The following is a 14,403-nucleotide window of genomic DNA, read 5'->3' as shown; positions in this document are numbered from 1 at the left end:
GTGGTAAGAAAGGCAAATGCAATGTTAGCATTCATTTCAAGAGGACTAGAATACAAAAGTAAGGATGTAATGTTGAGACTTTATAAAGCATTGGTGAGGCTTCTCTTGGAGTATTGAGAGCAGTTTTGGGCCCCTCATCTTTGAAAGGATGTGCTGTCACTGGAGAGGGTTCAAAGGAGGTTCACAAAAATGATCGCAGGATTGAAGGGCTTGTCATTTGAAGAGCGTTTGATGGCTCTGGGACTGTATTCATTGGAATTCATTAGAATGGGGTTGACCAAACTGAAGCCTATCAAATTTTGAAAGTCCTTGATAGAGTGGATGTGGAAAGGATGTTTCCTGTGGTGGGAAGTCTAAGACCAGAGAACACAGCCTCAGAATAGAGGGGCATCCTTTTAGAAGGGAGACAAAGAAGAATTTCTTTAGCCAGAAAGTGGTGAATCTGTGGAAGTTGTTGCCACAGGTGGCTGTGGAGACCAAGTCACTGGGTATATTTAAGGCAGAGGGTGATAGATTCTTGCTTGGTCAGGGCATGAAGGGACGCAGGGAGAAGGCAGGAGATTGAGGCTGAGAGGGAAAATGGATCAGCCATTATCTTAAGGTCTCATGAGTCTTAAATAGAAGTGTCTACCTTAAATACAGTATACAAACAATATGTCCACATTTAGAAATCCCACTTTACTAAAGGAATGAAATATTCCCAAGTGTATGATGGGAACGGCACCATAAAGCCAACCATTATGAGAATATACCAGGGAAGAGGATGAAGTGTATACACTCAGCGCGACAACAGAATGACAAAGCTGTGTGTGTGTGTGTGTGTGTGTGTGTGTGTAAATGCACATGTATACGGAGTCTGTTTACTGAGCGCTCTCCACCCGCTTTGTCTGATTACGCATTCAGATTGGATATTTTGTGCAGAAATACTTCATAGCCAGACTTGATCTTTCGTGTCAGGTGCAGTAGAGCCTATGACACTCCAGTCAAAATCAGGAGCTTGTTAGTTCTAATAAACACATAAACCTATAGAGTTCAGTGCTGAGAGAATGTTGCACGGTTAGTGGTCACTGTTAAAGAAGAAAAAGAGATTTATCCCTGAATCCTGGTTAATATTTGTCTTTCAACATCACTGAAAGCATCTTATTTGAATCTTGCAGGTTTGGGAGAGGTGGTGCAACAGTTGGCTCCCAGGAAAGTTATTCCAATGGTGCTTCAGAAAGTGGTGAACCTGTGGAATTTACTGCCACAGACAGCTGCTGAGGTCAAATCATTGGGTATATTTAAAGCAGGTTCTTTATTACAATGTGTGTCAAAGTATACAGAGAGAGGCAGGAGGATGGGATTGAGGGGATAATAAATCAGTAATGATAGAATGGAGAAGCAGATTCGATGGGCTAAGTGGCCTAATTCTGCTCCTATGCCTTTAGCAGCAACAATCCAAGAATAGATATGGTTGTTGCAGCTGGTGTAGATATCCTAAAGGGGTGGGGAAAGTTCAGTATACCGTGGAGTATCATGATGATCTATACATGCAGTGGTTACCAGTGCTGAAGATTTCACAGGAGCCTCCACGATCAGTTGCAGTGGGAAATGAGTTTGCTTAGGAAGCCAGTAGGAAATATTCCCTCTCCTTTTCACCCAGCACAGCTAGAAAAGCATTTACTTCTTTCACACAAAATATAGGGAGTTCCACTTTAAACCTGGCGAACAGAGAACAATGCAATTCCATTAACCTGGCCTTGGCCTGAACATCGACAGTTTACCCTTTTCTGTAGGTACTGCCTGACCTGCTGAGTTCCTCCAGCATTTTGTGTGTCTTGTCTATATAAATCAATAACCTGCTTCCTCAAAACAAGGTTCTTGCTCACAGTCAATCTTGCTACTGAAAACAAGTAGATTCGGATTCAATTGATGTCCGTTTCCCACCCAGTCCAAACCATGCACTAATGCTGTCTAATAATCACTAATCATTGTTCTGATCATTTGAACTATTGAGGATGCAAATGTGTATGGTTTTGATATTAATATACTTTCAAGACAGTTCTTTTATGGTAGTGAGATAAGACACCATAAGGTATAGGAGCAGAATTAGGCCATTTGGCCCATTGAGTCTCCGCCACCATTTCATCATGGCTGATATAATGTTCCTCTCAGCCCCAATCTCCTGCCTTCTCCCTATATCCCTTCATGCCCTGACCAATCAAGAATCTATCAACCTCTACCTTAAATACATGAAAAGACTTGGCTTCCACAGCTGCCTATGGTAACGAATTTCAGATTCACCACTCCCTGGCGAAAAAAATTCCTCCTCATCTCTATTCTAAAATGACGCCCCACTATTCTGAGACTGCCCCTCTGGTCTTAGGCTCTTCCACCATAGGAAATATCCTCTAAGCATCCACTCTATCAATGTTTTTAACCATTCAAAAGGTTTCTATGAGGTCCCCCCTCATTCTTCTGAATTCTAGTGAATACAGACCCAGAGCCATCAAACACTCTTCACATGACAAGCCATTCTATCCTGGAATCGTTTTTGTAAACTTCCTTTGAACCCTCTCCAGTTTCAGCACACCCGTTCATAGATAAGGAACCCAAACCTGCTCACAATACTCCAAGTGAGGCCTCACGTGCTTTATGAAGTCTCAACATTACATCCTTGCTTTTAGATTCTAGTGATCTTGAAATGAATGCTAACATTGCATTTGCCTTCCTCACCACTGACTCAACCTGCAAACTAACCTTTAGGGAATCCTGCACAAGGACTCCTAAGTTCCTTTGCACCTCAGCTTTTTTTTGTATATTCTCTCCATTTATAAAATAGTCAACCCGTTCATTTCTTCTACCGAAGTCTATGACCATACACTTCCCGACACTGTGTTCTATCTGCCGTTTCTTTGTCCATTCTCTTGAGCTGCCTAAGTCCTTCTGTAGCCCCTCTACTTCCTGAAAACTACCTGCCCCCCCACCTATCTTAAAACCTTCTGCAAACTTTGCAACAAAGCCATCATTCAAACCGTCGACATATAACGAAAAAATAAATCGTTCCAACAGAGACACCTGTGGAACAGCACAAGTCACTGGCATCCCTATAATACTACGGGTTCGTACCTTGTTAAGCAGCCTCATGCGTGGCACCTTGTCAAAGACCTTCTGAAAATCCAAGAGCACAACATCAACCCATTCTCCTTTGTCTACCCTGCTTGTTATTCCTTCAAAGAATTCCAATATATTTGTCAGACAAGATAGGTTATCCATGTGTGAGTGGTTAACACAGGAATTACATCAAACATTGAATTAATAGGCATATAGAAACAAATTTGTTTTATATATTTAGTGATACATCATTGAGGAGGCCATTCTGGCTCCTTGAGCCATGCCACCACACCAACCACACAACCCAATTAACATTAACTTAATCATGAGACAATTTACAGTGTCCAGTTAACCTTCCCTGTAAGTCTTTGGACAGAGGGAGGAAACCAGGGAAAACACATGCATTCCATGGGGAGGACGTACGGAGACTCCTTACAGATCAGCACTGGAATTGAACTCCAAACTCCAGAATGCCCTGAGCTATAACAGCATCAGGCTAACTATTAGTCCACCATGGCGTCCCAGTTTTCACTGGTCAGTCCAGTGAAAAGAGTGAGTCAGTGAAACCCCTCCTCCAGGTGCAGCTGTCCCTTTTGTTGGCAAAGTCTTAGGCCCTGGAATTCCCTCCACTTTTCTTTCCTCTTTAAGACGCACTGCTTGGAACAAGCTTTTGGCCCTCTGCCCTAATATCTCCTCACGTGGCTTGGTGTCAATTTTTCTTGTTAGATGTTGCTCTTAAGTGGAGTCTCAAGTGTTTTTGCCATATCAATGGCACTAAATAAATAGAATCGTATCGCTGCTGTCACAGAAACACAATCAACACGCAGAAGAAATGAGACTGCTGCTCTGTGTAACTACTACACTGACCATTGGTCCCGATGTATTGAAGAAATGATCAGTGTTAAAGTCCTGATACCATCACTGTCCTATTGTGTTTTCATATGGCCTGCTGCTGCTGAGAAGAATTCCTCTTGCCAACAGACACACTGCCACTTTATCATTTTCTCTCAGAGTCACCCCATGTCCGGAGCCTCCTGCACTTAGCATCACTTAGTGTACATACAACCAAAGTTCAAAGTTCAAAAATTCAATGTGAATGTTATTTTCAGAGTACTGTACAAATATGTCACCAAATATAATCCTAAGATTCATTTTCCTGCAGGCACACTCAGCAAATCTATAGAGTAGTAACTATAACAGGATCAGTGAACGATCAACCAGAAGTGCTGAAGACAAGAAACTGTGCAAATGCAAATATAAATAATGAGAATAAGAAATAAAAGAGATAAAGTGTCCTTAAAATGAGACCATTGGTTGTGGGCAAGTGAGTGCAATTATTCACATATGTTCAAGAGCCTGATGGTTGTGGGATAGTAACTGTTCTTCAACTTGGTGGTGTGAGTCCTGAGGTACTTGTACCTTCTTCCTGATAGCAACAGCAAAAAAAATCAGCATGGCCTGGGTGGTGGGGACCTTTGATAATGGAAACAGCTTTCCTATGACAGCGTTTCATGAAGATGTGCTCAATGATTGGGAGGGTTTTAGCCGTGATGTACTGAGCTGAATCCTCTGCCTTTTGTAGGATTTTCCCCTCAAAGGCACTGGTGTTTCCATACCAGGCCATGACGTCACCAGTCAATACATCTATAGAAGTTTGTGATGTCATGTTGAATCTCTGCAGATGCCTAAGGAAGCAGAGGTGCTATCTGATGTATGCATATACAGCCACACCCAGCTACCTGTATATTGTGTTTTATAGGATTGCTTTTATACTATATTTTTTGTGCTTTACATCATCAAGGAAGGCACAACAGTGCCTATATTTCATTAGGAGATTGAGGAGATTTGGTATGCCAGTGAGTACACACACAAATTTCTACAGATGTACCATGCAGAGTATTTTAACTAGCTGTATCATCAGCTGGTGGGCACGTGGCTAAGTGGTTAAGGCATTGGACTAGCGACCTGAAGGTCGTGAGTTCGAGCCTTGGCTGAGGCAACCTGTTGTGTCCTTGAGCAAGGCACTTAATCACACATTGCTCTGCGACGACACTGGTGCCAAGCTGTATGGGTCCTAATGCCCTTCCCTCGGACAACATTGGTGTCGTGGAGAGGGGAGACTTGCAGCATGGGCAACTGCTGGTCTTCCATACAACCTTGCCCAGGCCTGCGCCCTGGAGAGTGAAGACTTTCCAGGCACAGATCCATGGTCTCCCAAGACGAGCGGATGCCTATATCACTAGCTGGTACGGGTAGTGGGGGACACTGCACAGGATTGAAATAAGTTGCAGAAAGTTGTAGACTCAGTCAACTCCATCATGGGCAGCAGCCTCCCCAGCATCCAAGACATCTTCAAGGAGCAGTGCCTCAAAAATGTGGCATCCATCATTAAGGACCTCCATCACCCAGGTTGTGCCTTGCTCTCATTGCTACCATCAGGAAGGAGGTACAGAAGCCTGACAGCACACACTCAACAATTCAGGGACAGCTCTGCCATCACATTTCTGTATGAACATTGAACCCATGAACACTACCTCACTAGTTTTTGTTCTCTTTTTGCATTACCTGCACTAGGTATTTAATTTAACTTTATATATAAAACCTGATTCTGATTCTGATTCAGTGTCTGAACAATTTGGCCAGTAAGTTTGAATATAAATTGCTTGTTTATGAAAAATATGAGTTCCTATTGTTTAATCTTCACATGGACAAGCTGCTTCTTCACAACACTGTCATGCTGATGACTTTGTTCTCCTCTCGAAGTTTATTGCACAGCCTGGGACTACTATACATGGCATCAGGGGCTACAACACTGACTTGTATTTTAGTAGACCTTTTATTATAATAAAATATCCCACATGTTTCACATCAAACTAAGTTCAACACCATAAGCACTAGAGATTCTACAGATGCTGGAAATCTTGAGTAACACGCAATGTGCTTGAGGAACTCAGCAGGTCAGACAGTATTTATTGGAGGGGAATAAACAGTCGATGTTTTGAGCCTGGACAGGAAAGGAACAGGGAAGAAGCCTAACTTCTTTCTTCATCTGCCTCCTCCCCCATTCATTCATCCACCTGCCTCCTCTCTTGGTCTCACCTATCAGCTGCCAGCTTGTACTCCTTCCCTTCCCACACTCCCTTTTCTGGGTTCTTCTCCCTTCATTTACAGTACTGATGAAACGTTCAAAGCGCCACAGGGGCCTGTTCCATGCTGTATCTCAAAAATTAAAAATTAAAAAATCGTTATTGAAAATCAACACGATGTCAATTATTTGTTTCTTGCACATGGTAAAAAGCCAAGAAAATGATAAAGCTAGCATAGCACCATTTGACTAGTTTTACTTCAATCCAACATGATATAAACCAATCAAACTTCAGGTCGCTTAGTCTGGGAAACAAACAACTTAACATCATCAGTCAAAATAGGATGTTGCACATCATGCTGGTTTTGAGCACAGTCTTTAATGCTTGAGTTAAACAATCTTGGATAGAATATGCAACTACATAGAAAAGATTTTCCAAGTTCACTAAATCCAATTTGTTTACATGCCAAATATGTAATCTTACAGCAGATCCATTAATATAAACCGCAGTTTTCAAGAATGAGTCTGTTCAACGTTTCCCCCGGGCATGATCAAGAATCAATATGTTGAGATAGCTTTAGCCAAACGCGTGTATTTTTTTTTACATCTGGTAGTGTGTCTGACTTGCCTCTCACTTCATTGCCCCTACAAGACAGAGAGAAACAAGAATCCATTTCTTCTACCTTGTTGCTAAATTCATTCCAATAGCTCCAGTAGTCTATAGGACTAAATGGAATTATGTGCAGATGACCGGCCGGGTTTCCTCTGTACACGCTAGCTTCCAGGAAAGTCACGGACTTGTGCATGAAATCTAAGATTTTGTGCTGTTGTTCTCCATGCCTTGTGGCGCATCGGGTGGCAACCTTGCTGTTTCTTTAGCAGTTGTCTGTTTTTTTATGAGGTCAAGTTGCAAACTTGATGCTCAACCCGGCATGGATTGAAAGCATGTAGGGAGCTGGCCGGATTTGAACTCGGGACCATTCGCCCAAAGTCCGATGCAGCTGCCACTTCAACACCTGCAGGCAAGAACCAGGCTAGGAAAAAAATTGCAGTTTATGATAGGTTCCTTAATCTAAGTACACAACAATTCAATTTCCAATCCTTGTTACATGATTTGATACATGATAGCATAGTGGAATAATATTTGTAAATTTTTTTTGGATTTAATTGAACTTAACGTTTCTTTACATATAAAGCTTAAAACACTAGGTTCTTGAGAAAATATCAGAACTCTGTAGTAATTAGAGTGTCAGGTGAATTCACTGAAGAGCGAAGGGCTAATGTAGTGGCTGCAAAGGCAGAAGGGTGCCAGAATTTCATAGAAGAAAGAATTTCAGTGTAACTGTGCCAATAACTAGAGCATACTCTTGGGGTAACATTTTCCACTGTCACGGGTGTATCCACAATCTGTCCATGCACATCTGCGTTTTTGGCCATGAGTTTCCCATGATTTGCCTGCACATATGGGTGCAATTTGAGTTCAGCTTTCAGGCATGGGATGCACTGAGTCTCATAAAAAAAATATAATGAAAAGCGAGTGGATTTCCACTACCCCCCACAACCTAAATCTCCTTATGAATGCCATAACATTAACAAGCTGTTGGTTCATTGTCTCAGCAACTCTGTAACCTCATGGCCATAAGCAGGCGAAAGGTGTCAAGGTGGCATTTTTTAGAAATAATTTTATATTGCCCTGACTGAAATCACACACAGACATTCAAACATATACATGTAAAAGCAATTTAATAAATTGAAACCAACTTAATTAAACCAAATAAAAATCTCGCCTGCTCTTTCCCTGAACACCGGAATTTCCCCATTCATTCACAGGGCCCTCTCTACTCTAAGGGAAGGGTAGTTCCTTCCCAAATATAAGAGGTGGGTTGCACTGACAGAATGGTTTTGACAACCGGTTAAGCCCTGCCCCCTGCGTAGTTGGTTGTCAAATTCATTGCTGGTATTCAGTATTGTGAGTGTCAATGCAACAGCATTTGGGGCCTGTTAAAAAATAAAAATAAGGTTAAAAATCTTGAAAATACTTTTTAAATGAAAAGACTAAATTTACTCGCGCATGTGCGCACACATACACACATATGTATTTTAAAACAATTAAAATAGTTAATAAATCTTAATAAATCAAATAAAAAGCTCTACTGTATTTGCTTTTGCTCGGTAGCTGGAAGTATGCAGGACATAGCACTGCCCTGTTATTTTTCCAAGGGAAGCCCAATGGTCCAGTGCAGGTGTCCCAAGGACACTGCTCTGCCCAATAAAGGACTGTGTGTGCTTCAGCCTCTGTTTGCAAATGACCCAGATGCAGGCTTCCTGCAGATCCGAGTCGATCTTGACAGACGATCTGTCCCCAATATTGCACACAAAATACCCAACACCAATGAGTTCATTAAAGAATGACATGATTTGGGGAACACTTACTGTTTTATTATTATCACATGTACCAAAATATAGTGAAAAGTTTGTCTTGATACTATTTATATAAATCGAATCATTACACAGTGCACAGAACTAGAAAAAGTTAAAAGAATAACAATGCAGAATAAAGTGTAAAATCTACTGAAGAAGTGCAAAGTATATCAATGGTAAAGTGCAATTTCAGAATCAGAATCAGAATCAGGTTTAATATCACCGGCATACATCGTGTATTTTGTTGCCTTTGTGGCAGCAGTACATTGCGATGCATCATAATAGAGAAAAATCTGTGAATTACCAGTAAATATATATATATTTAGTTAGAATGCCCTCCACAGTATCAAATAATGTTAAAACCTTTTCATGACATTCCTTATTTTGATTCCTTGCATCAGATTTGATAAATAGTTGAAGTGATTGCATATCTCCATCAACACACCTGAACAGAGAGACGTCCCCACCCTGAAAGGAAGGGCAGGGCTGTGACTCAGTATTTCCTTATATTGGCAAGTGATCACTGTCAAGACGCAGGGCACAACAGTGATCGTTAAATGTTTGTAACTTTTCCTTCTTCAGTCTGGATGTATCAATAATTTGCAAAGGAGTTAAGTAGAGTAGATCTTGACATGTGTCATGGACATGCAACATACTCCAGGTGAACCAAGCTGAGGGTGTTAAGGGGGAGATTTCTCCACAATTGTTAGGGCATTGTATCCCACTCCTGAAATTTGGTTCTATTGAATTCAGTCTCAACCTCCTTCTCTTAAACACTGACTGACATCCCACTACTTGTGTCCAAAGTGAGCAGATCTCATTCCAAGCCACCCAAAGCAGTCCCACCAGCAGGTGACCTCTGGGTTTTGAATATCTACTACATCATATGATTGGAGTGGTGAAACTTGGTTACATTTACTTATTCCTAATAAGTAAGGACATTGGAATAAATCCTGAGCATGAATGTAAAAGCAGTGGAACAAATCTCATTAAACTTTTGACCCATAAATATTTTTACAGTCCACTTGCCTTTTTAATTACACAATCACATATTTAGAGCAGAGTCACTTGAAACTGGAAGAAGGAATAACAATCGTTACCAATCCATCTCTCAGAAAAAGAGAGAAATGATTAGGCTTCATTTAACGAAGACAAACAATAGCCACATGTCCTTACAAACCAGCTTCACAGTCCAGGTTAAAATGATGACTGAGGAATAGGAGGAATCTGGGAAAAAAATGTCGTGATTTGTTCTGCCAAAGAATCAGCAACTGAATATTTTCACTTGGAGCTGAGCCAAAGAACCAAGGAAATCCAAAATTTGTTCTGTTTCACTCGTTCTAAACCAATCCAGATTTTACCTTCAACGAAATCAGTGTTACAGCTTGAATGGAAAATAGATAGATAGATAAGTTGATACCTCATTGATCCCAAAAGGAATTACAGTGTCACAATAGCATTATAAGTGCACAGATATAAATATACGAATATTAGAAGAGAAGTAAGAAAGAAGAAAAAATGTTACCTCAAACAGTATAACAGGGGAGGGGGCATCACCTCCCCGGCTACAGGTTGACTCATTATAGAGCCTAATGGCAGAATGACCTCATATAGCACCCTTGGAGCAGCGCAGTTGCCTTGGTCTATAACTGAAAGTGCTCCTCTGTTCAGCCAAGGTGGCATGCAGAGGGTGAGAAACCTTGTCTAGAATTGCCAGGATTTTCCGTGGGGTCCTTTATTCTACCACAGCCTTCAGTGTGTCCAGTTTGACTCCTATAACAGAGTCAGCCTTTCTAATCAGTTTATTGAGCCTGCTGGCATATCCAATGTTGATGCCATTGCCCCAGCACACCACCACATAGAAGACTGCACTGGCAGCTACAGATTGGTAGGAGAGGCCTACATAATCTAAAGGACTTCAGTCTCCTTAGGAAGTAGACTCTGGCCCTTCTTGTACACAGCCTCTGTGTTGGTGCTCCACTCAAGTCTGTCATCCAAGTGCACCTCCAGGTACTTGTAGGTCCTCACCACTTCCACGTCCTCATCATCGATAGTAACAGGGAGCAGTGCTGGTTTAGTCCTCCTGAGATCCATCACCATCTCCTTTGTCTTACTCATGTCGAGCTTCAGATAATTCAGCTTGCACCAGTTGACAAAAAGAGAGGATTTCTTTTCATTGGCATGTAGCACTGTAAAAGTAATTTTCCCTGATTTCTTCCATCTCAACTTGGCAGAAATTTGCATTTGATTACGCCCTGGCAGTGTTGACTGGAAGATGGACTTCTTGGAGAGACAAGTAAAACCTGGAGATGAACGTGCACTGAGTCTCTCAGAATTTGAACCATCAAATGTCCATTGAGGATTTGGAACATCTCTCAAAAGTCAAAGTCAAAGTAAATTTATTATCAAAGTATACATAGAGTACCGTGCAGAAGTCTTAGGTGCGTGAGTGTGTGTATATATATATACACACACGCACCTAAGACTTCTGCACAGTACTCTATATATATATATAGCTAGGGTGCGTAACGTGGAGCGGAGGGGCTTGCTTGTTATCTGGCAGGAGCAAAGGATGTTGGGAATGGTGAGGCGAGGGTAGAGTGCTGCAGGAGCGTGTGAGACAGTCAGCAGAGAAGGAGAGTCAGGTGTGAGGTTGATTCGGGTGCAGACACACCCAGACTTGAGACACCAGGCAAGGTCATTTGATTCCAAACAATTGGTTTATTGATCATTACAGAATGTCTCTTTAGTGCTTCCTTCTCCCTCCACCCTCCCTTCCCCTTTTCCCAACCTTGAGGCCCCTCTCCCTGCCCCCTTCCCACTCTCAGTCCACAATAGAGACCCCAGATCAGAATCAGGTTTATCATCACTCACATACATCATGAAATTTGTTTTTTTTATGGCACCAGTACAGCACAATACATAAGATTACTGCAGTACTTGTGCAAACATCTTCGACACTCTAGCTATCTGTTTGTGCCAAAGACTTATACACAATACTGCACATCACCATATATTACCTTGAGCTTCATTTTCTTGCAGGCATTTACAGGAAAATAACGAAATACAATAGAATTTATGAAAAACTATACATAAAGACTGACAATCAACCGATGTGCAAAAAAAGACAAATTGAGCAAATTAAAATAAAAATAAAAAATAAATAATACTGACAACATGAACTTGGACTCCAAGGAGCAACTTTGATTTAGATGTCCTTGTATGAAAAGTTCTTGCTGAGAAACTGCAATCTCCAAAGAGTATTGGCATGCCTGGAAAAGCGTAAGATATAGGTTTCATAACTGGAATTAAGACTTATTGCTTTGCTATAACTTACATGAAATTTGATAAGGGATAATTTCCATCAGTAATCCAGGGACAAGGTTTTAATAACATAATGGTGGGGTAGGGGGTGGGGTGGGTGTTGCGTGTTAAAGGTGTGAGGCTGAATTTAAGTTTACAAAGAAAATCTCAATCCCAGTTGAAGATCCGCCCACTCCTGTGTTCATCAGAAACAAGTCAAGCTGTAGATAGTTGACCTCCTCCTGGGAGCTTTTAATGACTTTAGCAGCCTTTAGTTTAATTTGCGCTTCAGAGAACAGCTGACTTTCCCATACTCCCAGTCCAGCCCAGCCAATGAAGGGAGCATTGGAAAAAACTACTTGTGGGCCAGGAAGGACAGGTGGTTCCCTCACATTGTACTTCTTCTGGAGGAAGGCAACAGGTACTAAGGTCATCTCTCTCGTCCTGCCCCCTCCAACCCTAGGATTAGGGGTTGGATCACTTCACAGAATCAGACTCGTTCAATCTCATGAAACAAGTCCTCACTAGATCAGGTATCTAAGCCTCAGTAAACAGAAATCTTCTGTGGTTGGGGTTCGACCCTTCCTAGGATAAAAGTAAACCCTGTCCCCTTAAGCCAATATTGGCCTCGCCAGAATACTAGCTTGTCTCAGCCCAAAACCTCAACTCTTTATTCATTTCCATATATGTTGCCTGACCTGCTGAGTTCCTCCTGCTTTTTGGGTATGTTGTTTTGGGTTTTTCGCTGCTAGGAGCACTTTGGTGACAGAATACTCACACCTTAGAGTTAAATACTGCCAACTAGGGTAATCTGGACTGCTGGGATTTTGCCCAAAACCCGGCATTCCACAAATTCAACCCACCCTAATATCATCCAGCCGTGTGTTTCTATTGAAAATACACTCAGTGGCCACTTTACTTGGTACACCAGTGCACCCGCTCGTTAATGTAGGTATCTATGCAGCCAATCACGTGGCAGCAACTCAATGCATTAAAGCATGCAGATATCATCAAAAGTTTCAGTTGTTGTTCAGACCAAACATTATAATTGGGAAGAAATATAATCCAAGTGACTTTGACCATGGAATATTTGTTGGTGCCAGGCAGTGAGAATCTCAGAAACTGCTGACCTCCTGTGATTTTCCCGTACAACTGTCTCTAGAGTTTACAGACAACGGTGTGAAAAACAAAAAAAAATTCCAGGGAGTGTCAGTTCTGAGGGTGAAAATTCCTTGTTAATGAGAGAGGTCAGAGGAGAATGGCCAGGTTGGTTCAGGCTGACAGGAAGACGACAGTGACTCAAATAACCACAGGTTACAACAGTGGTGTGCAGAAGAGCAGCATCTCTGAATGCTCAACACATCAAACCTTGAAGTGGATGGGCTACTACAGCAAAACACCATGAACATACAGTCAGTGGCCCAGTTATTAGACACAGGAGATACCAGATTGTATAATAGCAGAATGCAGAAGCCGAGGGACAATTTATCCTATTCTAGTTTCATCAGAATTTTAATTTTTCTCCAAGAGCAAAATGGCAGCCTGTGCAATCAATTACCTCCATTTCCCATATACATGAGAACTTCCTGAGTTGCATGAGTGGGCGTGGATGTGGCTGGCCTAATTAGATAAAAAAAACTGGGCAGAATTCTCAGAGTCATCCTGGAGTTCCAAGGACCTCCCTGAATGAAGCAGAATAAACAGGAAAAGGCAAATGAAGCTGAAGATTTCTCATTGCATTTAGGTCCAACCAGTTAACTTACCTCAAATTCCCAGTGGTGGCCCAGGAAATGCAGGACTAGTTTGCAAAGAAATCATTGAAAACTTGAAACAGCTAGATCGGCTTTCCACTTTCTCCACCAATCCCATAAAGGGACTAAGGGCTTTTTTGCCTTCAGCCACACTCTCATCACCATCTCCTTGCCCTTTTCCTCAGACCCTAACTTTATCAGCAATTTCAATTTCTTTTCCAGAACGATTCAAGTTGTGAAGTATTTTGCGCGGCTTAAATTAAGGTTTAGGGCCATTTCTTTCGAAGATTGAAAATCAATAAAATCCCATTGGAAGGGAGAGTTGGAGACTCAATAAGCTGTTTGATGGTTGCTTGTAAGGTAACAGTGGTTTTAGCACAATGTGACTATTAGCTGATTCGAACCAATCACAATGTTTTGTCCTGTAGGCACTCCAAAATGAGATGCCCAGAGACCACTTCAGTGATAGAGCAAAATATGAGTAAACACAAATTAGCAAAGGGATATAAACCAAAGGATGGCAAGCTATTCATGATAGCAATTCAGTCTGTGCCCCTATTACACTGGACAATAAATGTTTTCAAAACTGTTGCTTTCTCAGAATTTTTTTTATTTTTGATAGATCGCTTGAAGCTGAACACAAATATAATTTCAGACTACTTGTATCACATAAGAGTTTGGAGAAACAAGAAATTAACTTTTATTGAATATAATGCACTTAATTGCATAATGGTGCTGATGCTTTGCAAT

Source organism: Mobula birostris, chromosome 21 (genome assembly GCF_030028105.1).
Source record: "Mobula birostris isolate sMobBir1 chromosome 21, sMobBir1.hap1, whole genome shotgun sequence".
NCBI lineage: Eukaryota > Metazoa > Chordata > Chondrichthyes > Myliobatiformes > Myliobatidae > Mobula > Mobula birostris.
Note: the sequence above shows the minus strand (reverse complement) of the source record.